The sequence below is a fragment of the Zonotrichia leucophrys genome, chromosome 19 (assembly GCF_028769735.1).
Source record: "Zonotrichia leucophrys gambelii isolate GWCS_2022_RI chromosome 19, RI_Zleu_2.0, whole genome shotgun sequence".
NCBI classification, from domain to species: Eukaryota; Metazoa; Chordata; class Aves; order Passeriformes; family Passerellidae; genus Zonotrichia; species Zonotrichia leucophrys.
In genome coordinates, this window is record NC_088188.1 from 9,407,407 (window position 1) to 9,435,366 (window position 27,960).

General features: G+C 45.2%; 1 protein-coding gene across 9 annotated transcripts in view; it reads right to left on the bottom strand.

Annotated features, from left to right (window-relative positions):
* Window positions 1-27,960, bottom strand: part of BCAS3 (BCAS3 microtubule associated cell migration factor) — a 303,942-nt gene that overhangs the window by 61,209 nt on the left and 214,773 nt on the right. The gene's annotated exons all lie outside the window — the stretch shown is intronic.

Here is a 27,960-nt window from a genome sequence, read left to right on the forward strand (position 1 = left end):
CACATCCAGGCTGAAATGGAGCTCCTTGGTACATCCAGGGTTCCCTGAGCATCACATCCAGGCTGAAATGGAGCTCCCTGGAACCCCTGGCATGTCCAGGATTCTCTGAGCATCACATCCAGGGATGCTCCCAGCACCTTCCCAGCAGCATCCTCACACCCTGTGGGGACACACACCCCACTGGGGCCCAGGTTTAAAAACTGGAATAAACCCTTTCCCAATGAACCTGACCTCTAATGGGATGAGATTGATCAGAGGGAGCCCTGGGAGGAACCAAACTGGATAAAAAGGGCAGAAATCAGCAAATGCCAGGGACCAAACCCATCTCTGCCCATCTCACCAATGAGCTGTGCCCGAGCACAAGCTGGCAGGCTCAGGGGCCAGGCCACAGAGGGTTCAGCTCTAAATCACTGCTTTAAACCAGCCCAGGTGGCTGTGACTGGGAGCAGCCACCACCTGTGGCCACTGTGCCACCCTGGCATCCCCACCCAGGGCAGGGCTGGCACGGATGGAAGAGGGGCAGGGATGGATCAGGGCTGATCCCAAAGCTCCAGGAAGGGAGGACAGCTCCTTTCACCCTCCCCCAGTGCCCCAAGGGGGCACAGAGAGCTCAGGGTGCCCCAGGTGCCACTGTCACCGCTGCCACTGAGCTGCTGTCCCCGTGTCAGTGAGCACTGTTTGTAATACTCCCAGGAATGCAGAGATTCCCTCAAGTGTTGTGCACAAACATCAGAATATAATCCTCAGGGCTTCAAAGCCAATCCCAACCACTAATCCCACAGATAAACAAAGCTAAATCTCCATTTGCCTGCAAAAATAATGAGCAAACATTAGGGCTATCAGTGCATTGGAGGTCCTCAATCTTCTGAGGGAAGGTCTCAACTTTCACCCAATTTCTACAGTGACACTCTAATCTACCAGAAGATGCAAAATCAAATTAAAATCAGGGAAATTGAGGTAGGGAAACCTTTCAGAGCAATGCTGCTAAGATTCATAGCTCTGCTGGTCTTCATTTCAGAGAGCTGTTTGCAAACCTTGTACTCGTGGCGCGGCACTCCATCCCTCTGCCTGGCCTAAGTGTTTCTTCATGCTGTATAAAATAGATTTACAGCTTGAATCCCCACTTAGGGTGGAACATTATTGGTCAGGCTGCCTATGACATGCTCAGGCTCTCTCTAAAATAACAGCATTAAACTTCCTTCAGTCCCAAGAGACACTGAGATGGGTTTGAGCTCTGCTGCAAAGAACTCCTTCACACAGACACCAACCCATAGATTTACTATGAGTTTAAAGCAGCAACAGGAAACAAGAGCCACACTTGTGTGACACCAAAGCCATAAAGAATGGATAATTCTAGGGAAAAAGGAACTAATCTGCATAGGTGTCACTCCAACAACTGATGATCACAGCTGCTACAGCAGCAAGGCAAAGAGAAGATAAATCAGGTGGCTGCCAGAGGTCTGCTGAATAATTGAAGGAAGTAACACACTGCAAAATAAACAAAGTTTTCATCTCTTTCCACATACTTGCAGTGCAAGATAGTTTAAACCCTAAACCAAGGCACTTGAGCAACTTTGTGCATCCCCTTAGGACTCCTTGTGTGGATAATGCTCCTCAGCAGAAACACCACACTGAATCTGCTGTATTTGTTTCAACATTTTCCAGCTGATGAGACTAAGAGCCTGTCAGAAATCCAACCAGGACAGGACTCACCAAAGCATTTCTGCACCACTCCCTGGCTGTGAGCTCAATCCTTCACCTGCACTACTCCCTGCTTTTACCAGGATCATTCCATCCTCAGATTTTATTTTTAAATTAACCTCAAATTCCAATGGCAACAATAAATATCAATCCAGCTGCAGCATCAGGGCCAGAAAACCACGACAGCAAAGCTCACCCCCACCTGGGTAACAGCCCAGGAGCTCTTCCATCCCCACCATCAGCTCTGGGTGGGTTCCTGCAAGCATCCCTTCAAACCACCCATATTTTGAGGAAGATTCCTAGAAAACAGCAGTTCCCCCTGTCCTTCCCAGGGCAGCTCTTGAAGGATCCATGCAAACCCAGCTCTGGCAGCTCCTCCTTGCACTGACAAACCCTGGGAGCTGCTGACGTGGCAGATTTATGAGTGTTTTCTTTCTCAGGAAATGTTTGCTGGCTGCGACTCCCCTGAGTTGGGGTTTCCTCTTTTTTTCTTTCCTTCAGATTTATTGATCAGAGCTGATAATGGCAACTCAACTGCTTTTCCATCACCAGTGACCAAAATCAAAGGGAAAATTCAGTGAAAAAGAAAAAAAATTGGTGCTGGTGGAGCAAAATTTGCCTTAAGAATGTGAGGCAAAGTGGAAGTGCCAGTATGTTCAGGAAACTACTGTCAAAACCAGTAACAACATGTTGAAGTGGATATTAATGGATGCTTAAATCACCCTGAAATTCTTAAAGAAATACAAATCTGTGTTACCATGAAAATGTAAACACATTGGAGAATAGAGCAGTAAGGAAACTATTCTTGCCTTCCTACTATTAAATGAAGCCTAAATATCCAGTAAAATTAGATACTGAATTATTCTAAACCCAAGGAAATAATGGCTCTGAATAACTTGGTCTAGTGGGAGCTGTCCCTGCCCATTCCTGTTGTTTTCAAGCTAAAACATTCTATGATTCTATGACTGAAAAGCCTCTATTTTAATTTGAAAAGGTAGTAAATGAAATTCTAGGATTTTCAGCATATTCTAATTATTTACAAAAAAAAATTCCCCTCAAAACCCCAAATAATAAATGCTTTTTCTGAATCCAAACTGAACCATTGAGCTTTAGGTAAAAGAAGGACTATTTGTAGGATCAGTGATGGCAGGATCCAGTCTGCATGGAAAAGGCACGTGGGTTTGGCAATTACAAATGGGTTTAGAGATCAAATGGAAGGAGTTTTGTTGCTGAGATTCAAGTTCAAGGCTCTGGGAGCTGTGTACAACACAGAGTTTTACTTATCTCTTCCAGGAACAGCACAGTAGAAGGGAAGCATGAAATAAATCCCCATTTGCTAATCTGGTAAATGTTGTAAAAAAGGGAAAAAAAAAAGGAAAAAAAATCCTGATATTTGTCTGGTTTATCTCACTTCTAAGATCATGGAGCAGGAGAAGGGATTTTGGAGATGTAAGGAGAAGCTATTTTTAAAAGCAGTCACAGGACTGTGAAATAAGATGTAGATTTCATGGAAAAAGAGTTACAGAGCTCTTGGCCGCCCTGCATCCCCAGACTTGATTATTTCAAAGAATTCTTAAGGAGAATTAATGGGAAGTGACCACAAGACTTTGACCAGGATTTGATTAGGAAATGAGAGAGAAAAGTTTGGCACAAAATGGGTGTTGAGGCTTCATCCGCCGTCAGGACTGGCTGGTGACCCCAGGGTTTGTCACTGTGCTTGTGGCACAGAAGGAAGCAAGGGAGAAGAAAAGAGAGGAAAGGAGAGATTCAGAAATGGAAAGGCAGCAGTGGTTTTACCAAGTGGCCCCTGAAATGAGAGCACCCACTCCTGAGAGAGGCTCAATCCCCTTTGCTGGGCTCTGGGAGCTGAGCACGGCGCTCAGGCCGCGCCGGCGTCTGCTGGGCCTGGCTTCCAACAAACCAACAGCAACGCTCCCAACTTCAAAGGGAATGAATGAGGCCAGTGTCAGGAGAGTTCCAAAGAATCATCCTTAAATCCTTCATGCTCATAACTCTTCCTGAGGGAAAGCAGAGAGTCAGGGCTGTGTGTCCACACAGGCACCAGAGCCCTCAGTAAAGGGGCTGGACCTGGGTGAGCCCCACATGTGAATTTACCCTCTGAATAAACTTAATATCACCCAGTTTTTAATACCGAGCAGGTTTAGAGTGAGAGAAAACCTGGAAACAGAGAAACCCATTAGGAGAGGCTGCTCAGGGAGAGCAATGTCTCAGACAGCTGGGTAAGGGTCCCTCAGCCCTTTCAGGGTGCAGGCTCCTCCACTGCCTTCCTTGGAGAAAAAACCCATGGAACAAAAGGGAAAAGTCTTTAAAAACCAGTCTCTCTTTGGAAGATCTGCTGCAATTTAATTCCTGCTAAAGGCCCTTCCCCAGTGCTGGGCACACACCTGTCCCTGGGCTGCTCTCTGTGGCACATCCAGGGCTGTGTGAAATCCAGCCCCGCTCTGCGAACGGCACCAGAGAGGCTCTGGGGTCCAGTGAAGAGGCTGCACACATCTGGCCTTTCAGTTCAGATCAAATTGATTTTCTTTAATGTAAAAATCTACATTAAAGCCAAATCAGACATGTAAACATCTGACTAAAAACCCCTCCTGGCTGGAGAGGCAATTTGCAGAGAACAAGGCCCTGCAAGCAGCTCTGAGCAGCAGCAATGAGATGACAGCCCCTCCTCTGTGAGCCACCTGAGCAGCACCAGCTCTGAATTCACCCATTTATCCCACAAACCTCCCTGTCCTCAGCCTGCCAGGGCTGCCAGGCACTCCTCACCCTGCAGCAGAGCAGTGCTTCAGTCACAGGTTCAACTTGAGAACGAGGGCATTTGTTTTCTTGTCTGATCAAGGTCAAAACTATTAAAATACCCTTAGGTTCTCAGCCTAGTGAAATGAACTGGTAATACATTTGGCAAGTTAATCTGTGGATTGCCTTCTCACATGAGACCAGCTGTTGTGTTTCTAAGTACAAGCAGTATTTACCTCCAATAATGAAATGACTGAATATAATATGAAAAAAATTTAAAAAACCCCCACCAAAACAGTGTTCCCTTGCTTACTGCAGAGCCCTGGGTTACACTTACAGTCCTAATAAACTGATTTGTCAAACCCATCAGAAGCGAGGATGATCATCTGGATGCCAGATGAACTAAAATTCGTGTAATTATAAGTTGCCCATTTGTTCTCTTTTATCTCCCACATATCTCTGCTTTGCTCTCAGCTACGTGTGCATGTTTATGTGTAACCAAGCATTTAGCTACAGGCCTAAACTCCAGCCTTTTATTGCCACTTTTACTGTAGTCTGACACGAGAGAGCTCTTACTTCATGGCACACTCAGGCAAAATAAAAATCTGGTGACGTTGCTTTTGTATTTTAATGCACAGCACGTGCACATGGACACACTGTGCATATATGAACAAATAAAAAATACAGCTACAGTCAGATAGAACATGTTTCCAATCCCAAATACACACTCAGCTTGTCAATTAAACATGTCCACAGCTGAAAATTACAGAATCAAATGTGATTAGATTCTACTTCACCTAATTTCCTAAACAGTACTATTATAATTACTATTCTAATATTTCTATCAATTATTCTATATTAATATAATATAAAGAGAATAAATATTATAGAATAGTATTATATTATTAACATTGTAATATTTTATATAAATGTTAATATACTATTTATATTAATTATTTTGTAATTACTATAATATTTAATAAGACCCCACTGCTATGCAAGAACTGGTGTTTAATTCTACCCTTTGAATTAGGATGGCAAAAAGCACCAGAGGTGTATCAGTGAATATTTATAAAGGCAGAATATTATCTTTTTAAAATGTATTATATGAACAATATTTCATAGCATGTATTTAAAATATTTATATGATAAGAAACAATCTGAACAGGCACACTCACAAAAAGTCTGACAGGAAAACAGAGAACAGGACAGAGGAGAAATGATAAAGAAGGAAGCAGCAGAGATTATAAGTGACAGTGGAGGAGGATGAATTTCCTGGAAGAAGTTAGTTTTAAGGAGGGATTTGAATGAACAGACAGAGAGCTGCTGGAAAAGTGGTGGGAGACCTGCAAACCTAAGGAAATGATACCTGAGGGTGAGTAAGGAGAACAGAAATGAAGAGAGATTTGGAAATAAAATCAGGCATGGAAATCAGTCTGGGGACAGACACCAGGACATGACAAATGAGCTCCAATGCTGAGGACTCAGCCCCTCTCTAATAAGGGATTGCCATGATATCCAGAATTTCCTGCAGCCTGCCCTGGAGGAAGGGGAGGGCTGGAACACTGAGCCCAGGGGTTGCAGTAATGAAGGGGTTTTGCTGAACTCCTCAGTCAAAAAAAGCCATTTTCCATCAACTTGGGGTACAAAGCTCACTCTGAGCCTACCTGAAGCAAATTGAGACAAAATCACCCCAAATACTTATGTGCAGGTGGGTTATAACTTCCATTAAAAAAATCAGAACTCTTTGCATGCTGGAACTGTTTCAGCCTGCTTCTAAAAGCACTGGCTTCAGAGAACTCCTTTTAAACTTTTTTTTCCTTTTTTTCCTGATAAAGAAAATGTCTCTATACAGCATCTGCACAGAGTCACCAGGGGTATCCAGCTGCATTAGAACATCCTGCTCAGATGAGCCATAAAGATTTCAGTGGCCACTGCAAAACAGCATCTCCTTCAAGACACTGAAGATATTCCTGCTTATGACGCTGTCAGAATTGCTCTGTGCCCCGAATTTAAACCAGAAGTTTTTCATCTCCTCTACTGAGCTGCATCCAGGTGCTCCAAAAGCAGGAAGGAGTTTGGCTACTGGAGGAATTTTGGCATTTTGGACACTGGAATTACACACCAACTTATCTGAAAATTAAATGCCCACTGCTAACAGACAAGAAAATAGAACTTTTTTTTGCCTGGCTTGTTTGAAGCACAGAACTGGTGACCAAGTTATGGACACAGTTTCTGTAAGTTCCTCTTAAAAAGTCAGTGGAGGGGATAAATCAATTCAAGCTCTTTTTCTCAGGTGCTGAATCTCAGCTGGGATGGATCCCAGCCTTGGGGCATTCATAAACACCCACCATTTTTTCCAGATATAATAACAGTTCACACTTATTGCCTCCCATGTGGTCATTTAAAAACACTGAATGGAAATAGTCTTGCTCTCAGTTTTTAAGGGGAGAGTGAATTCAAGTACATGAGAAATAGTAGAATAATCACAAACAAAATCCTGTCTTCTGCATCTCCCTTCTGCCCTCTAGTTCCCACTTCTTCCCCCACATCTCTGAATTTTCATTTTAAATATCCACACACCAATGACCAGCCTCAAAATCCAGATTTTTTTCCATCTCCCTCCTCCCAGTAGTGAAAAATCCCAGTGTTTGTATACAGGCTTGGGAAGGTGGCTTTGCAGTCAGAAGAAATTCTTTCTCTCTCTCTCTCTCAACATCCTGAGTGGGGAGATGGAAGCAATGCCAAGAGGAAATCTGCCCAGGGACTGGGGCAGCCTCTGAAATCTGCCTCCAGTGCAGCTCCTACAGGCCTTCTCTAAATAGATCTTTTCCATGCAGGAATCCCAAGTTTCTCCCTACACCTTTCTATATATTTAGCTCATTAGAAATCCCCTCTGCAGAGGTGCTAGAACAGAAAAGCAGGATGGAATACTTCAGCCCTGGCAGATAAACGGCGAGGCTGAGCTCCCCAAACTTCTCCAGACTTCAAAGCCCTGCAGATATTGTTTAATCAATGAGAGAGCTGCAAGGCCAGCTGTGTTCTTCTGTTTGTTCTTACATGCTAATCCAAGTTTACCAAAACTCAGGGATTTTGCATCTGGGCTATTTGGATCCGGGCCCACTCCTCTGCTAACCTGTCCTTGGCCTCTCCTTCCGTCTCCGTGGCACGTTCCACCCTCTCTCTGCTGTCCCTGGTGCTTTTTCAGTGCTGCTTTCCCTGTCTGGGAGATCAATAATTGCTTTGTCATGCTTCAGGACAAGACCTCTGTGCTCCTGGGTTCCTGTGTGAGCCCACTGCGGGTTGGGACAGGGCTGACATTTATAAACAGCATCTGAAAGCTCTGTGGGCCCTTCCCTCATAAATCTCCTCCCCAAATCTCAGTTTTCTGCAGCTTCCTGCTCTGTTTGAGGCATGGAAAAAACAATCAAGTGTTTCTAAGCTAATTATATGCAAAGCTGAAGTACATAAAACTGAAGTTTTCAGGTTTCAGGGTCCCTTGCAGGCGTCACCTCTGTCCCCACAGCAGCATCAATCTTTTCCCTGCTCTGCTTTGCCCTCTGCTTCCTTGTGTTTTACCATTTCCTATTTTATTTGGGAGAGCCTGAACAGACACCAAGTGCCACCAGAAGAAAAACAAAGCCCAAATGGATGTCAGGTAAACAAGGCACGGGGGTCCAGTGCTGTTTGGGGCTGGCACTCTCAAGAACAATGCAGTTTGGCTGGGTGCCTGTGGGGCAGGAAATAACCTCTGCGAGCCCGTGACCCCACTGCTGCCACAGGGAAAAACAACCTGGTAAAACCAGATTTCTGCAATGATCTGCCCCAACAAGGAGCTCAGGGCTCTGCTGAGGGCAGGCAAGCTCTGCTCAGAGCCTTCAGCAGAAGCGTGATCACCAGTTTTGGCTTTTATCCTGTGGGGTTTTTTATCTTTTCTACAGAGCTATTCTAACAGAGGGCAGCTTTTCCTCTCAGTGTTTCACATTTTTCAAGTTTCAGTCAATTTTGTTTCTAAATCCTCTCAAGATCCCCATCCTGATAGCACAGGTTGCTTCTGCAAAGAGGATTCTTTGCCATAAAACTGCTGTGAAAAATCCCCCAATTTCATGGCTTCTGGAGTCCAGACTGATCTGTCCCCATCCCGCCTGATGTCCTGGCAGAGGACAGGGAGCAGGGACAGGATGCAGCCTCTGCTGAGCAGGGAGAGCACTGGGGGCTCCTCTGGAACAGCCCCTTCTCAGGGTGCTCCACCTGAGAGGAAGGAAATTGAGATTCCACCCCAAATCCCAGCAGGCAGTTTTGAGGATTCCCACATCTTCCAAGGATTAAATCACCACATGTACAGCTGAAGTGCCTCGAGGTCTGGAGCAAGGCCCCATTTTTGGAAGGCTGTGTGGGAGGAGCTGCTAAGAGGTTAAAATCCTTTGTGTTTGCCCCAAAAACATTCACAAAGGGATTGAGAGAGCAGAAATGAGAGCCAGCTCTGAGGTGGGGTGAAAGAAAGACCCAAATGAGCTAAAAAGAGCATGTACTCTCCCTGACAACCAAGGGGGCTTGGTAGAAGAAGAGGTTTTTATGAACTTGTTTTAAATTTTGACACCAGGCCTGCTATCTACACTGCTCACAGAGAAAATACCCTGCCCCCTGCACAAACACACAAAAAAATATTCTGCCTCCTGCACAGTTTGGATCCCTTGATCCAAACTGGATTCCCTCAGCAGAGGGGAAGAGCAGGAAGGTCCATACCCACTACACCATGACTCAAAGCTCCATGTGGCTTCTAAAACAAATTATTTTCTAAATAATTTTCAAGCCTTGGGATTATTTAAATTACCTCCAAGAAAGCAGAAGACAAAAGCACAGAAGAACACGGTGTCATTTTAACAGCGGTCAAAACACATCCCTGATTTCAAATCTATGTTTTTAAGGCAGAGATGAAGTTTTGAGCATTCCTAGCCCATCCTGGCACACTTTTTCCAGCCAGCCACCCACGAGGGATGTGCAGGGCACACCAGGAGTCCCTGCCAGGCTGGCACGGAGGGGAGAAGCCCACGGGAAGCAGTCGGTGCTACCCCAGCAGGATCACGCTCGTAATCCCAACGAGATAATCACAGATGTTGTGACCCACTTAAAAAATGAGTTCATTTTCCACAGATCCAATTTCAGTGGCTTTTTAGGACATTACCCCCCTGTAGGTTTACGGGCAAATGAGTGCTCAGCTTATTCTCCATCATTTTCTGCACCAGTAATGCTATGCCATGGGAAGTGTGAAATTAGTCCATAATCTTTAAGCCCCTTGTTTTCTGGATGACAGATACTTGCTTTGCTAACAACCCCAACCTCCTTGCAGAGCTGCACTCCCTGGGCAAAGCAGCACATGGAATTTTATGTTACCTTGCCAGGCATAAATATGGGGGGAGACAACAGCAGCAAAAAACCCCCAACTTTTCACACCTCACAAAAAATGATTTTTAGATCAATCATTCCTACTCAACCCCTTTTGCCACGGGATGCAGCGCCTTAGAGAAATTAGGGAATTCTAAAAAGAGGGGGAATGAAGGAACCAAGTGGCACAAGGAGCACAGAACATGGTTTTTCATCCAGCTGACCTTGCACTCTGTGGTCAAACCATGCCCAACTCCAGCGCTCAGAAGATGCCACGGAGGGCAGGAAACCTTTCCCCACCCCAGAGTTCATTTTTCACCTCTCTGTGTCAGTGTCACCAGGTGCCCAATTTAAAGTCAATTCCATGCAATGCTGAGGCTGATGGGGTAGCCTGGATTTCCTAATTCTACCTGTGCCTCTGGTTTTTTCAGCAAATACAATCGGTATGGAATTTTTTAATAAAAAAAGGAATCCCAAACACTTACTGTAACTATTTTGATTCTGCTTCTAATACAGGTAAATTAAAAATGAAATATTCACTTGTTTGAGAGATTTTTTTTCAGTGCTGGCTACTTTTTTCCCCGTGTATGGAAGCAGCACAAACCGCTGTGTTAATTATGAAATTTTCTTTACACGGTATTTGTGCTGCCCTTGTAGAAGAGAACATGCAGAAATTCCTTGTAATTACTCAAAAAACCCAGTGATGTTTGTTTTAATTGTGCTTCTTTTTGAGCTCCTTTCCATACAATGCATTTTTGTGCGACAGAACCCTCTATAAGAACAACTGAAAAATCCTAAATTAGCATTACCTTTCACCAGGGAGAAGATGACCTTTTCTTACATAAATTGACATGCTACTTCCAGCCAAAATATCAGTTAATTTTGATTTGGATCATAGCTGAGTCAAAATTTGGCCAACTTCTCTCTAGATACAGACACCACCCTTGCTGATATTGCTGCCCCTGGAAAATCCATCCTTGGGAAGTCCATCCAGCTGTCAGTCACTTCTCAGTAAAGCCACTACCACATGAGAGCAGATTTCTTTAAAAAATGCAAATTCAACAATCTTTAGAAGTACATTCTTAGGCTGGACACACTAGAGTATCCTATTTCCAAAATATTCCAGTTCAATTACTTGGGTTTCAGCAGTCCCAAACCAAACCAGTTCTGGCACAGCAAAGTTTATACTTTTAAATGTTCCAGTCTTTGCCTTAGATTTAGAAGGGCTTTGCACCTCTCAGGACTTGGCTCACGGGTTTCAGAGGAAGAGAGATGAAAGACAAGTCAGTGCTGGTCATGGAATCACAGAATTATTGAGGTTGGAAAAGACCTCCAAGATCATCAAGTCCAACCTTTGGCCTAACACCCCCATGCCCACTAAACCACACTTGGAAGTACCACATCTACTGATTTTTTTGGACACTTCCAAGGACAGTGACTCCACCACCTCCCTGGGGAATGTTCCATCCAACAGAGGCGACCCAAAGAACAGTCACTTACTGAACTGCCAGATGGCAGAAAGAATTAAGGGGAAGAAAATAATATTTTTTTAAAATTTTATTTTAAATTGCATTTCACTTCTTCATGTATCATTAAAAATCCCCTAATTGGAGCACTTTGCCTTTCCAAAATGGCCTTTCTTGGAAGCATCTGCTTCCACCCAGAACAGACTCTGCCACCTCGCAGCCAGCGCTTCGCTCCCTCTCTTTCCAACCCAAACCACCAGACTGGTCATTGCTTCCCTCTTCTCCCCAAACCACTTTCAGCAGGAAAAACACACACAAACACGGGGTGAGAGATCTTTCCCAGCCCTGCCTGTGGGTGGTAAGGAGGGCCCAGCCCAGCCCAGCCTTTCCGTGCGAGGCGACGGCTCCGCTCGGGAACGCGAATCCGCAGGGCTGTGGCAGGTTCTGCTTTTTTCCAAAACGCTCTCCCCAGCTGCAGCACATTACTTGTGGCAACTTTTCTTGGATCTTAAATGGGTTTTGAAGCCATGCTGTCAGCTGCCTTCATGTCACCCTGCTATATTATGATTGAATCTCCTGTTCCTTTTATAGAGTTGTTCTCTCCTAATAAAACAGCAACTGGCGGTCGGAGCGTCGGCATCGCCGCTCGGGGATGTGATAACCTCCTGCTCTGCTCCACCGTGCTCCTGGCATCCTCCAGTGCATCCAGCCAGCCCCAGAAACTCGCCCTGTTTATACAAAATCCTGACCCCACCCCCATTTCCAGTTATTTTAAGAGCTCATACTTTGGAACTGGGCAATATTCCTGAGCACATGAAAGAACACACGGAGTACAAACAGCTATAAATGAATATCTGCAGTTCATTGCGGCAGCCGCCCACAAAGGTGATACCTTCAAGCTGTTTGTCAGAGCAGAGCAGCAAAAAAAGCTGTTACTTGTCAACTTTTGGATAAGATGCATTGCAAAACAATATTCATTTTCCCTGGCAAAGGCAAAAACCGCATTTTATAGGTGTGAACTATTTCCAAACTTCAAAACTGTATCGTAAATGAACTGTGAACGGGTAGAAAAACACGCCGGGCACGGTGGCAAGGAAGCAAATGACTTCAAATGTAGAGAATTAAAATAATCACAGTTTATTTTTAATACGTTTAAAGACTAAAAATATTTTCACCTTCCATCCTACTGCATTTGAACAGAATCCATCAACAAGAGCTTATAAATCTGTTATTCTTAATGGGTTTCATGCCAATGTTGTGTTTAAAGTCATGAGACTAAAAGAAAAACTACATTCCTGGGGCATAATGCTGCACAGTGAAACAGAAATGCTTCGCTGAAATCTAACTTGACAACATTTGTTGTTAGGATTTCCAGGACTTTCATCAGGGATGTTTCTCAAAGAATCCTGTCTCTCAGAAATTGTTTTTGTCGTGGTAAGAGACTCGACTATTAATGAGAAAACAGTAAGAAGCTTTAGTGTCCTAATGGATACTAAATGACCTGGAGGATCTGAAACACTTATGTGCAGAAAAAATACATATGTGCAATTCCTCTGCCTCGGGAGATTTGTTAGGTGGGATGCAAAGCACTAAAGGAGGTAACGAAATACATGTGGAAAAACAACAGTGTTTTACATAAAAACAATCCCATTAACCTCACACTTGAAAAAAAAAAATCATATCCTGCCTGATGTGACTTTCACAAATCAGAAGAAATCAGGTCATAATAGCAGATAAATATGCAGTGCCTGGAAGCCTCTCAATGTCCTCAAGACAGCGAGGCTACGGGCAAACGCTGACATTTGACACAGATACAGCTGTTTAAAATATGTCTTCATCATACTCAGATGGAGACAGAGACAGAATAAAATTCCTCCAGAATAAATCCAGAGGTTAAAAAAAACTAATCTAAAACCAGATGCTGCAGGACGTGCAAAAATGAAGATGCAAATTTAATTTTGCAGACCTGGAGGGAAATCCCTGCCGGCGTTCACGCTCAGTCCACCTTTACTGAGGAGCCCACAAAAGCTCCTCAAAATCAACAGCAATAAATATTTCGAAGGAGGAAAACTCTGTAAAGTCTATTCATTTTACTTTCTGAAATGGTGCAAAAATGTTACCTACTCCCCGTGCAGTTATTAGTCTCCGTAATGTAACATAACAGATACTTTCTAAATCCTTTTAGACCTTCTCCCCCTCACTGGAAAGATCATCATTTTTTTATTTCAAAGTGGATTTAATAAAGAAAAGGAGTGCTGTTAAAGTAATACGTGAGGCTTTGACATTAAGCAGTGCAACCCTGCAGAGTCGGCAAGAACAGGGTCTCTAATCTCCAGTGATTTATAGAGGGCTCTTCCTTCATCTCTGCACTCAGGGAGGGCCAAAAAGTTTAGAGACAGGCTGGCGTCCCCCCTGCTCCACACCGCCAGCTCCTGCTGGCCAGGCTGCCGGCACAAACCTTTAACCACTTCGCTGCTGGCTTCCCCTCACCCATTAAAGGGCCTTCTATTTATTTGTATTTATAGAACAAAGTGATCTCAGAGTTAAGTAATGCCCACGGAGGTAAATGTTTATGTCTGTCATCAGAAATTTATAAGCAGAGGGGGAGAAGCTAATAGGCAGAGAGGAAAGAGCAAAACTGTGGAGTGTTTGATGCTCCTCTGAGTAAGCTCTGAAAAGCTCCGAGTAGAAACACATCTTAATTAAAAACTTACAAATATATACAGTTAATTTTAAAGCTAAATAACTGAATTACAGACACCAGACAGCCTATTACCAGCTGAAGAAGAATGTTTGCCTTACACTGACTGAACGTTACACAAAAGTTCAAAGAATACGTTTCCAAACACAAATGCAAGAAGCTATTAAGCTCTTGTCACAAGACAGAAATATCTCATTTGAATGGATTTCAAATCCATCATTTTTTAGGGAAATGACCAATTCCTTCTGCACTGTAAAACCACAGAAGCCTCTGCTGCTCATCCAAAAATTAAGCCTGGGTCTAACATGAACTCAGTGCTGGGAGATTTTGCATCACCAGAGGGAATTCCATTGGGTCGAGAGGATCAGATGTGCAAAGAATAAAACTTTAGGCACTGCTGAGGTCATGCTTGGGAATTCAAGCACCTTTCCCTGCACAGGTGACCCCTCTGAGAGAGGGGAGCTCACAGCCAGGTGCCCACAAGCCCAGCAATGCCCTTCCCTCTCTGTATCTCTTCAAGCTCTCCTCTCCCCCAGAACCACGGCAATCCCAGCACAGCAGGACCCCACACAAGAACACAAAAATAAAGCTGAAATTCACCACGATGCTGATAGGATTTGATGTTCCCATTTGCAGGAACACACAGAGAAGCCACAAAACACGTGCAGAGCCACCCTGCACTTTCCCAGGCCCACAGAGGTGACAGTGGCATCTCTCAGCTGCCACTGCTTGGACTGAAACTTTCTGGCCACATCAAGCTGCCCTTGAAAACTGAATCCTGCACAAACATCTGCTGGATGTTTTAGGGCTTTTTTTTTTTTTTTTTTTTAATATTCATGTGAAATTACCCTAAAAGGTTGGAGAATGGGAATATTGACATCCTAATTCAACATTCATTAACCAGCATCTTGCAACCTATACAACATATTGGCATTCAAGATGCATTATCTGAAAAGTTTGCTGAATTTTCCTTTGAGTGACTGAGCTCATTCCTTACCCCTCCTCTTCTCAGTGAGGCTGAAATTCCTCTGTGGAGCTGTCTTGGGGACAACCTTGGGGAATAAAATTACTCCTAAATGGATGTTCTGCTCACAGGGCACTTTTCCTGTGTTTCCAGCTTGGATTTCAGATCATCACAGGATATTTCTTTATCACCAAGGTTTTCTGATATTCCTTTATCACCAAGGTTTTCTGCAGCTGTATCACAACTCTCTATGTTGTATTTTTGATGTATCCATGGATGCTTAAGTGGGGTTGTTCAAGGGTGTGAAAGAACACCCAGAATGTTCAAAACCCCATGCCATGATGCTGCTTTTCTTCCAATTTAGGGAAAAAAAACAGCAATCTGAGCTGCTGGGTACAATCAGCTCTTCCCATACATGTATGAGAGGGGTTTAAAGCTCTGGTTAAGATTTTTCACACAAGGAATGGTTTAGGAGCATCCCTCACCCTCTGCAATGGTGTTCCATGAGAATTTATTTTAAGGTTTCTTGGTGTTGCTGCAGACAGCACCAGGGCAGGGACAAGCTGAGGAAGATGGAAGAGAAAAACACAAAGGAAAGAAAAACCCCTGTGGGGACAAGGGGAAGGGGATGCACTCCCAGGCTGTGCCCCACACCCCCTGCACAACATTTATTTGTGGAGGCTCATCCTTCCCCTCATGTGTGAGCCTTCCAGGGAAGGAAGGGTGCTGGGGCTGCCCTGGATGCTGCCCTTTCCCTCCCAGGCCCAGGCACCAGCATGTGCCTACAAAAGGAGTGGAAACTTGGCAGGGTGGCAGCGAGGAGAGCAGCCCAGGGTGGGAGCTGCTTCTGCGGGAATCACACCAGGAAGGTACCAGGGCATGGGGAACAGGGTTGGATTTTCCTTGGAGCCTCCAGCAGCATCCTTGACAGCTGAGGAGGCAGCAATGGCATCTCCACAGGCAACCCCAGAGTCTGGGCACTCTGCTCCACAGCATTGCCCTAAAATGCCCCAATTCCCTGGGATGGGCACGGTCACTCCATGCAGGCACCAGCTTCAGCCCTTCATTAGCTCAAAAATGCTGTTTATAGTTAAGAATCCTCCCAAACATGCATTTTCAGATGAGTTAACCCTTTAACCCTTTGGCTGCCTGATGGTGTCTGCAGAGAAGAGCCTGGAATGGGAATTTCAGTCCTGAGCAGGCTGGAGATGACGGCATTTTGATTTCTCCTGCACGAAGCCTTGCAGCAGTAAGCAGAATAGGTAATCAAGCCTTCCATCAGGCCGTGCTGATGCTCAGCAGGCCTGGGACAAGCTGATGTGGCAGTAAACAAGTCTTATCAGGGCAGCCACAATTAACTGCTGTAACCAGGGGATGTAAATCACTCCACTCCAGAACGTGTGATCCCAATTTGCACCTCATCCACCCCACATTGTTTACACAGCCTCGGATCTCAGCTGTACCTGCTGGGGGTGAAGGTCTGTACTTCACATCAATGTAAAAATGTTTTAAAAATTGAAGTAGGGGGGAAAAAAAATTCCTAAGATGCGTTTAGGGGGACCCACTCGGTTTTGATCATGACACACTCCATGATCCATTCCAAAGTAATTCCAGCTCCATTCTCAAAGTAATTTTTACTGGCCAGCAGTGAAGGGTCCCACATGAAACACACTTTTATTCCCAGATACAACTGGGAAGCCACAACTTTCCTCAAGGCTCCTGAAGCAGCAATAATCTTGTTTTCCCTGTACAGCTCCTGGCACATGTGAAGCCAGTGTACAGCTGGTGCCTAAAGACACCAGTCCAAAATAAATCTGAAATGCAAATAACTTATTTAAACTATAATACAATCACATTTCTTTTTATAGCAATCATAAATCTCTTTCCTTATTATAATCACATCTTATCACATATAAAGTAATTTAATACAAGTCCTACCTTCCTACATATTATTGCATTAAAGAGAGCAAACTTTTTCATTGTTATTTATTTCCAGGAGAATTTTCAGGAGGCGCTCTGGCTCTGGAAGGATTGTGGCCTAACTTAGAGTAAATTCTTTAGCCTGAATTAGGTTAAGAGATGTTGAATAAAGTTTAGTTAGAGCTTTTTGTAGGGGAGAAAGTTCCTGAACACCCAGAGCAATGTGGGAGATGGCACATGGGAGACACCCTGAAACCACACAGGGGATGGAAACAGACTCCCAAAATCCACCTGAAAATCACTGAAATTCTGGTGAGTGCTCACACAACAGCTCTGACCAGGCTACAGAGCAGCTCCAGGGCAAGCAGAGCTTAAAGAGTGAGGAGAACTTCCCAGACCCTTCCCCACCAGCTGCCCCAAACCATCTGCCAAGAGCAGGAGCACCACGAGCTGCCCTGGCACTGCTGGGGCTCGGTCCCTGGAGCTGCTGCAATTTGCTCTCATTTCTGACGAGGGGAGGCTCTGGGCAGGGGAAGAGGCTGGAGCAGAGACTGCCAGGAGCCCCCAGACCCAGCCAGGAGCCCCCAGACCCTGCCAGGGCCCTCCAGACCCTGCCAGGAGCCCCCAGACCCTGCCAGCTATGAGCCACTCCCAGACCCTGGCAGGACCCCCAGACCCGCCAGGAGCCCTCCAGATCCTGCCAGGGCCCCAGACCCTGCCAGGGCCCCCAGACCTGCCAGGACCCCCAGACCCTTGAGGAGCCCCCAGACCCTGCCAGGGGCCTCCAGACCCTGCCAGGGCCCCCAGACCACGCTAGGGCCCCCAGACCCTACCAGGGCCTCCAGACCTACCAGGGCCCCAGACCCTACCAGGGGCCTCCAGACCCTGCCAGGAGCCCCCAGACCCTGCCAGGAGCCCCCAGACCCTGCCAGGAACCCCCAGACCCTACCAGGGCCCTCCAGACCCTGCCAGGAGCCCCCAGACCCTGCCAGGAGCCCCCAGACCCTACCAGGGCCCTCCAGACCCTGCCAGGAGCCCCCAGACCCTGCCAGGGCCCCCAGACCCTGCCAGGAGCCCCCAGACCCTGCCAGGAGCCCCCAGACCCTGCCAGGGGCCCCCAGACCCTGCCAGGAGCCCCCAGACCCTGTGAGGAGCCCCCAGAGGCCTAGCCTAGGAGCCCCTCAGCCCCAGCCCAGCCCAGCCCAGCCCAGCCAAGCCAAGCCAAGCGAGCAGGGAAAGCCAAGCCCAGCCCAGCCACAGCTCCCCAAGGGTGGCCAAGGCTGCCTTGTGGTCACCTGCCCCACTCTCTGTTGCACAACAGGAGATCCCAACATTCCCCCAGTCTCTGTGGCACCACGGGTTAGGTCACCATTAGGAACATATTTTGCAAGCCACATAATAAACACTTTATCCAACTTACTAAAACAAGCCCGGAGGCAAAATGAGTGTAAACACAGGCACAAAACTACTGATATGTGGACAAATACTTGACAAAGTGAGGAGCAAAATTTGCCAAGCGTCATTCTGCAAAGCCCATGGTTTTCTAAAACAAGCTTTGCTTTTTAACTTTGGTTTACCAAAGATTATGTGCAGCAGCCAATACAGTATCAAAGCTTAAACCTCAAGTCCCTGCAATCTCCTAGCCATCAAAACATTTCCCATGGTTTTATTAGCACTAACAATGAAGTCAATGGGAGAAGAATCTGGCCAAAGCCAAAACAAAAACCTCACACGCCATTATTTTGCACAAAATGAGCAAAAGACTTGTGAGAAAGGCAGTATCACCTAGCAGGGAACCACAGATGTAATATTAGATATTACTAGTTTCATCCCCAAGGAAAGGAGAATAAAAAAGGATTAAAAAAAAATAAATGCAAGAGAATAAACAATCCCACCCCTCCTGAAGCCAGGAAAACCAACATGAGCAGATAAATACACTGAAATTCTGTTTCTGCAACAGGTACCAAGGAGAGATTTAATAAAGGTTGGAAACCAGCTGGTGATCTGTCAGCAAAACCCCAGCATCTTTCTCCTGAAAATCAGTTTTGAAGTGAATAAAGGAAGGAGATTCTCCTCCACGCCCTCCTTTTGATGGTGAGGGATTTGTAGAAGCATTTTTTGTGTCTTTTATGGCAGCAGCCACGTTAAGTTCTAGTTGGGCTTTGGCTGTTCTTGTTTTCTCCCTCCCAAAATCCTTCATCCTCATCCTGAGATGAGCTGAACCAGCACAAGGTTTACTTTCTTTTGTAAGCATTCAGTGTTTGGAGATTGAACTCCTGCCTATGAATGGGTGTGTGTATGTTATCAACACACATGAGTAAGTGCACCGAACACTTTTATATAAGTGATTTAAACAACATGAATCAGGAATTCTCCAGCTCAGATCCCTCAGCATCTAGGGGAGCTAAAGGCTGTCTGAGCCACTGTTACAATGCAGAGAAACAGCTGTGGATTGGGATGCTATGAGAAGTTTGAATTCTCAGCAAAGTTTGCAGCCTTGCTTCTCCTGGTGATCCCAGCCCGAGTTGCCGTGTTTATGGATCCAGAGCCAGGAGCTGCTTGATGAGCTCAGATTTGTCTAATTACAGCTCAGCAGCCGTAAGCAGAAACCCAGAGTATAAAATCAAACATTCTGGTCAGCTGCAAAGCAGAGCTGAGCACTGAATCAAGCAGTAAAGTGCCTTGGAGTCTCCTCCAACAACTTCTTACTGTCACACGTGGTGCCACCAGCAGCAAGCACCAACTCGTCATCCCAAACTTTATTTACAAACTCAGCCATAGAGTTTATTCGTGGCAAGAAGTGCTCTGGACTCCTAAATGGCCAAGCTGGACAAAATGGTGGGAGTTTTCCTTTTGAATTTCTAAGGAGTTTACAGGCTGCTGGGTTTAGAAATCATCTTTCTTCATGAGAAGAAGACGAGAGGCTGCCTGAGGACATTGTTTATTAAAGCCTTTTGTTCAATTTACAAATTGAAACAAATAATTGTGGAGACATTTGCAGCTATGGAAAAAACGTGTTTACAAAGTGGAATAAAATACAGACTAAATACATTTGGATTATAGTGGATCAAAACATCTGAGTTTCTAACATAGCATAAAGGGCTCGACACTACGGGGACAGGAGGAGAGGCGCCACTGACTCATGGATTTTATAACAATCTGGTCACTTGAAAGACTTTGGAGGGTTTTACTCTCAGAGTCCTTGACATGCAAGAAACTCAGAGCCACTCTGAGCAGTGAGCAGCCCTTGAGATCACAGACAACCCATCCCAGGGACACCCACCTGCTCCTCACACATCACAGGAGCTTCCTCGGAGGTGACAGAGCTCCCTGAACATTCCCCTGGAATATTTCTCAATCTTCACTTGGGTGTGGGTTCAGCTTCCTCATTTGGTCTCACATGGAAACCCCAAGTGCATCCAGAGATTGCAAAGCCATCTCATCTCCTCCTCCCTCACACACAGCACTGCTCTCTACAGACATCTGTCTCACTTTAAATGTTTTACATGGTGAGGCTGTCACCTCTTGGGAGATTATTCTGTAGTTTACCCTCAAGTTCTTGGGAAAATATATTCTGGATTTTGGATAAATAATACTGATGGATAATCTATGGAAGAATTTCCTCCCTGTGAGGGTGCTGAGGCCCTGGCACAGGTGCCCAGAGCAGCTGGGGCTGCCCTGGATCCCTGGCAGTGCCCAAGGCCAGGCTGGATGGGGCTTGGATGAACCTGGGACAGTGGGAGGTGTCCCTGCCATGCCCTGGGTGATCTTTATGTCCCTTCCAACCCAAACCATTCTGGGATCCTGTGATCTGGCATGGAGTAAAGGGAATTGTATCAGAAATAAACCTCAAAGAGCCCAAAGGAGGCAGGGGAATTAGATCAGTGGAAAAATGGCACAAGAGGGATGAAGTGCTGCTCCTAACTGTGAGCTCTCAAAAGCTTATGTAAACAGCAATTTCCTCTAATATCTTAATTAATAGCACGATGACAGAATCAAGGGCTGTCTGTAACTCTGATGGGAATTTCCAATAGAAGAAATCTATCACCATTAAAAGAAGGGACAGAATTAATCAACCAAATTGTTCTCCAGTTTACAAACTCCAAGCAAAGGAAAAGAGCCTTTGCTGCCAGTGGAATACCATGGCTAAGGAGCTCTTAGTAGCACAGAAGTATTTTCTTAACATCACTAAAGTATGTTAACTAATATTATATTTAGTTAGCTGAACTCCTCCGGGGATTAAAGGCCCACTGTGCCTAACAAAACTTTGTCTTGAAACAGCCTAGCAAATGTTATTTTAGCACAGAGTATTTGATAGCTAATCGTGCTATAAAACTATAAAATAAAGTTGTGTTTATTGGTACAATTAATCCCTCCATAGCCCACAGGGCTAGGAAAGAAAATGGAGGGATGAGGGAGATCAGATCAGGGGGTGAGGGGAGAAAGGAGGGGTAGGGAAGGACCAGGAGTCAAGCAGTGGTGTGACTTCAGGGAAGAATTATTATTATTATTATTATTATTATTATTATTATTATTATTATTATTATTACACTTGTAATCAAGAACATCATCTCCATCTGGGAGTGACTGAGTGAGAAAAAAGGTGAATTTCAAAATTTTGTCCCCCAACCACAGCTAAATGTGTCACTGCACAGCAGAACATCCCCACCCCGTTCCAACAAATAGATTCCCTATAAATAATATAATAATACAATGAAATAATATAAATAATATAAATAAAATAAAATAATACAAATTACAATTCCTCCCCACTGCCTGAACGTGTTCACAGCTTTTCCAACTAGGAACAATCTGAAGAAAAGCACCAGAGGAAAAAAACCCATTCTGTGATAGAAGAAACATATGCTTGAAATCTAGAGAGCAGGCTAATTGTGGTTAATATGTGATTTAAATTAGGAATGTACACAACACTAACACTCAGAGCCCACGCAGGGACTTCCTATTTTCATTTTTACAGCTTTGGCATTAATAACCAGCAATTGCTCACAGTTGCCAAAGGCCTCTCCTGCACTTCCAGCAGAGGTTACTGGATACTAATGGAGAGCAAATGTTTCTAAGGCAGAATATGCAGGGCCTTCATCTTGAATAAAATAAATAAATAAAGTACCTGAGGACAACAAGGAGAAAACTGCAAATTTGGATAAAATACAATACAATAAAATAGAATGTTATACCCCTTTGAATTGTCTATGTAGGACATGGTGAGGGAGCAGAGCCAGAAGTTTGCTGTGACTGCCTTTGGGATGGACAGTTCATGCACAAACAGCTTTAAATCCCCAGTGACTGATGCAGCTCTGATGCACAGAGCCCAGAACCACCTGTGGGGTCAGGATCTGTCCCCAGAGGCCACAGGAATTCAGCCCTGAGCCCTGCTTGGTTCTGCTGCAGCCACACCAGCACCCAGGCTGGCAGCACAGCCACGGTCACAGGGCACAGCATTTCCCCTCCCATGATTTTTCCAGGAAAAAACTCTCCTCCACAGATTTTGCAACAGATACCAATTGAATTTTTAAGGTTGATTAAGCCACACGCACATGATTTTCTCATCTGTAGGAAATGTCCACTGTTGCAATGAGAAAAAGGGGAAATTAATGATAAATAGCACATGGTGTGTTTGTGGATTTCTTACCCTAAATTCCAAGCTGGATTAAACACAGGAGAGCTCTGCTAACCCCACCTCGTGTTCCTGTGTGGAATTTGGGATCACATTGACTATTCCCATGGCACAGGCACCTGATGGTCCCAGCCCAAGCAAATATTTTAGATATTTTATTAATACAGACCAAAAATCAGCCAGACCCCAAACACCCTGCAATGAAACTGGGAGCAGGAACTACAGGTGGCAAAAAATATCACACAGACCTGCCCAAAACATGAGATAAAAGTGAGATAAGCCCAGTGATCAGCTTGGAAAATGACAATCACAGACATTTCAGCATCCTCAGACAGACTGGCCACAGGCTCAGGTTAATATTTGTATTAAAGAAAAGCTCTTTGGTTCAATTGGCATTAGACAAATATTGTGTGAGGTTCTGTGCAAGCAGGCAAGGGACAAAAGCTCTTCTCAGCAGAGCATCCTCCTAAATTACAGTATTTGTATTATTTTCACAAGAAATTGAAATTACAAACAGCATTCCCAGCACAGCATCCCTAAACTCAACAGCAGCTTCTCAGGGCTGTTGGTGGTATCAGTCTGTGGACAAAGTCAGTGCTAGCAACAACTAATATACAGGAAAAATTGATAGATGGTGGTTTCTCTAAAATAAATCATGGTTTGATGGTGTTGTTGCATTAATTCAAAAGATAAAAAAATAAACTCTCGGCATGGAAATAAACACAGCTCTTTCAATGAACCTAATAACATGAAAGTAATGAGTTTGGAAAACAGATGTGGGAAAAGGCAAGGCAAGGCTACAACACACTCCACGCAATCTGGGAAGGGATGATAAAAAAATTTACAAGCTGTTTTGAGTCCTGAATAAAAGGGGTAATCAAGGCAGGCTGGGCTCGGAGCGGGACGGGCACAGCAGAGACTAAGCAGAACACCTCACCCTCCTGGCCTGTGTGCCCATGCTGCCACAGCTCCAATTCCTGCAAAATTCCTGCCCTTGCAGCCCATAACTCACAGCACTTACTGTAAGGCCTTGTCACCCACTCCTTCCCCCTTGCTTGTTTGATTTCTGGCTTTCTGCTGGGGCAGAAACTGCTTCACAAGCATGGGGCAGGAGGGGAAACTGGGAGAAACACAGAAACCAACCCAAAATGCAACGTAACACCCTGAACAAAGACACCTCCCTGCAAGAGAAAGCCCCCACAGAGATGATTCCCATGCTGCCCAGTTGCCTCTGGTGCCGACCATGATTTATGAAAACATTTAGGCAAGAGAGCCGTCGGTTCACGGAGGACGTTCCTGTGCACAGAGCGCTTCTCAAAATGGCACTGTGAGAAAACTCCCCTCTGCAGTTGTTTTACTTTTGCCTCTGAAAAAGCTTTCAAATTGAACTGCTAAAGTTCAGCCAGCATCTAATTTTAACCGTGAGTTCCAGGAGAGAGTAAAGCTGGTGGGAAGATTACAGAGTTCCTTGAAGCTCTGACCTACAACAGGAAGAGAGTTGTCAGCCTTCATGTCTCTCACTCTAAATCCCAAGGGAAACAACACTGGCAGAATGTTTTATAACACGTTCCCACTGTAAAAATTCTGTATTTGAGAAATATGATGCTTGCTCACTCCTTCTCCTAGACCTTTGGTGTGTCAGTAAAAACAGATGACCTTAAATGAGTAATTTTAGTTTTGCCTTTACACCGCAGTTCGGGTACTCAGGGTTCACAGGGCTCTGTTTACAAAATCAGAGAGAACTGATACTACACAAGAGCAACACATGCACCCACACCTTTAAAATATTAGTGAGGAGCTGGCAGCTTGTAGCAGTGTAATAAGGCTCTTTTTCTGCCTTCTCAGGTTAACTCTATAACTCAAGAAATACCCCCACGGAAGGCTGCAATCTGGGATTTTCATAAGGAAGGCTGAAAGGCTTCTGTCAAAGGGCCAGAAAGCAGCATCTGCAAAAGAGCTCAGGAAAGAGAAATTAAAAATAAAATAATTGGATTATGATCTCTCAGCTAATGAAATCAGATCTACAGTTTTTCTCCGAGTCAGGGGTTTTAGACAATGCACAGTGGTGCAGGTCTGGATCCTTCCCCACTGCCCAAAGGCTCAGGGTTTCAGGTGCTGCACAACACCAGGAAGCAAAGCAGGAGTACAGCAAAGAAACTGAAAACGTTTTCATCCTGATGGTAATGAAGGTGTGGTGACAAATAACCAGGAACTGGGCAGGATGTGAATAATAACTACGGGAAAACTGCTATTCCAGGAGCAGGTCTGGGAGCACACGGACAGCTGAGGGAATCCAGTCACCCTGGAGCAGCTGAAAAACCAGAATTGCCCTGTTCCTTCCCATTCCTCAGCTTTTCAGCTGCTGGGATTGATGCCCTGAGCAGAGCCACATTCCCTGGCTCCTGGCACTGGGGCTGGGTGGGAGCAGGGGCAGGAGCAGCTCCTGAACTTTCTCCTCCCCTCCATTCCTGCAGATAATGAAATCCAGAAACACCATTCTGGGACACAGTTGTTACAGAGCTCACTTTATCTGCTGCTGACCCTCAATTGAGACATCTCTTAGTCGGGGATGATGATTTTTGCGCTCATGAATAATTAGTTTTGCTGGTTTTAAGGGGAAAAAAAAAACCCCACCGAGCGTATCTTTTAATCAGAATCTAAATGAAAAAATGCTAAAAGCTATTCCCCAACATCTGCCAGTCCAGCATAGATTTAGAAATAAAAATCAAGAGGTATAGACTCATCTCAGGGAATTATGTGTTCAAATCCTCATTTATGGAGATGAGAATGGAAGTGTTAACGTTCCCAGTCTTCTGCTGCATATCCAGGCATTAGGGTGGCTTAATGAGGCACTGTCTGAGACCAAGAACAAGCTCAAGTTCCTCCCTCACATGCACATTGAATTTTGTGTGTAATTACTCAGTTCTGAGTAACAGCAATTTATTAGATTTTCCCATCAAACGGATGAGTTGTTAATGTACAACATCTCACAAATACCCAGGGCTCTTTCCAAGCAAAGGCAGGAGTTTTTAGGAATGCGAGCACTGAATGGAAACACACACTTTATCCACCCCATTTCTCTATAAAAACGTTTTTGAGGTGAACTTAGTGGCTGTGAAAAGCAGATTTTTCTAACCAGGGGATCAATTTCTAATGGCAGAAGAGTGGCTGCAAACAGCCTGTACAAATGATCAACATTTATTTCTACAGGGAAATGAAGCACAGCCAAAGGACAATGCTCAGGAAGGAGTGACTGGAGAGCAATTGTGTTCCCTCTGCATTTAATATAAATTATACCATTGCAGGATTGAAGAAAAATAAAGTTTACTCTTAACTCTGCCAGGAGTGGCAGAAGTCATGATACCATGAACTAAACTGACTCCAGGCCAATGCTGCTTTCCCCCATTCCTGTGATTACAAAAATCAGGAAGACAGTGCATGGAGGAAACACTTTGGGATGAGAATGGGAATTTGTAGGATTATGTGGAGAAGTTCTTGTGTGGATAAACCAGGCTGAGGGCAGGAGAGGAGCTCAGGCACCTTCCACTGTCCCAGAGGGATAATTCAGACAGAGAGATGGACACCAGAGACGAAGTGTGAAGTTGTGGGTTCACCATCATGCACCCAAGTTTGAATGGCTTTTTACAGCTGAGCACCCAGACAGGACGGGAGAGTAAAAAGCAGGGCTGGATTCCAGGGATGGCTGCAAGGCTCCAGCCTGGCCTTGGGCACTGCCAAGGCTCCAGGGGCACCCACAGCTCCTCTGGGCACCTCTGCCAGGCCCTCACAGGGAACAATTCCTGCCCTGCATCCCTGCATCCCACCCAAACCCACCCTCCCTCAGCTCCAGGCCATTCCCCCTGCATCCAACCCAAATCCACCCTTCCCTCAGCTCCAGGCCATTCCCCTCGTCCTCTCACTGCCTGCCCCATCTCACACAGATCTGGGGACAATGTCCTGCTGCTCCTGCACCCCTCCAGTGAGAGGCAGAGCTGGCACAGGCCTGGGGAGGGCACAGGATGAGGATGAGGAGGAGCAGAGGGACCAGGGCCCTCAGCAGCGGGACCAGGGCCCTCAGCAGCGGGACCGAGGCCCTGCTCCATTCCCAGGCCTGTTTTATTTATCCATTTCTATTTTAATAAGCTGCCTCCCTCCCCCTGGAGCCCTGGGTTATGTGAAAATGCCGGTGCCAAGGGCGGGGGCGTGGTGGGGCTCCTGCTCCTGACGTACTGTGTGGTCAAGGAGCCGGGACTGGGGGGCCTGAACCAGGGCCAAGCCTTGCACTTCAGCTTCCTGACCTGGCAGCCATTCAGAGAGACCCTGCTAAGTGCTATTTCCTAAATACACCAGCTTTTCATAACAATCTTACCACATTGCTTTCCTTTACAAGCTCTCTTAAAAGAGAACTGGACTCCTTCTGGTTAATCTACACAGACTGCATTTGGAAGCCATCAGAAACTGAACTGTAAACAAAACGTTATTAATGTGTTGTAATCTGCCCTCAATGTTCCAGATGAAAAGAAAATGTTTTATAGTTTTGGAGTATACATTTTAATTGCCTTTTAAGAGTGCATATACTTTTAGTGCTCTCTGTTATAAAATTGCAGTATCTGTTTCTTGATAACTGTTGAATGATCTCAGCTATTTTTATTAGGTTTTCTCCCCCACCCTGGTCCCCTTCCTTAAGCTACCACCACTGGAAGGCTTTTCCAGACTGTTCCTGATACTAGGCTGGCAAAAAGTTCCGTGCCTGAGATAAACTCCATTATAAACAACTCCTTTACAACATCCCCTCACTATAAAAACACTCGGATCTAGAAAATTAGTTCTTTAAATGAACTTGGGATCCAGTTACTTTCAGTAAAAATCTGAACTAAATAAGGGCTAAACTGAATTTTCCAGACTTTGAGCTCTTTCATGCTTGGTTTCCTTTGGTGCCTTGCTGGAAGAGCTTGGCTTGGGAGGAGATGCAGGAATTCAGCCCTGGAGATGTCACAGCTGTCCCCAGCCCATCAAATGAAGGCTGGTCCATGGTGAGATCCTGCCTGAGCTCTAAGCCCCAAATTCCTCCCAAAGCAATTCCCCCCTGGAAGTGCTGAGCAGAGTTCAGGAGGTTTGGTTTTGCTGTCTCCCCTCGAAGCAGACACTGCCTCACACAAAAAGGGCTTTCAGTGCTTCTGGGATAAATGGGAAATGATCACCAAGGTACCTGGCAGCCTTTCCAGGTATCTCCTTACTAGGGAAATACTTGGGAAAATAAATAGAAATCCAAGGTCATAAAACTAACCATGGGGTTTGCTGTTCATGAAGCTGCAGTTCCAGAAGGTGAAGAGAACCCTTCAAATCCTGCATTTCAGGAAATATCAGGCATCTGGACATCACTGTTACCCTGTTTGTACCAACAAAAGTGCCAGGAAAAACAGGCTCAGCTCTC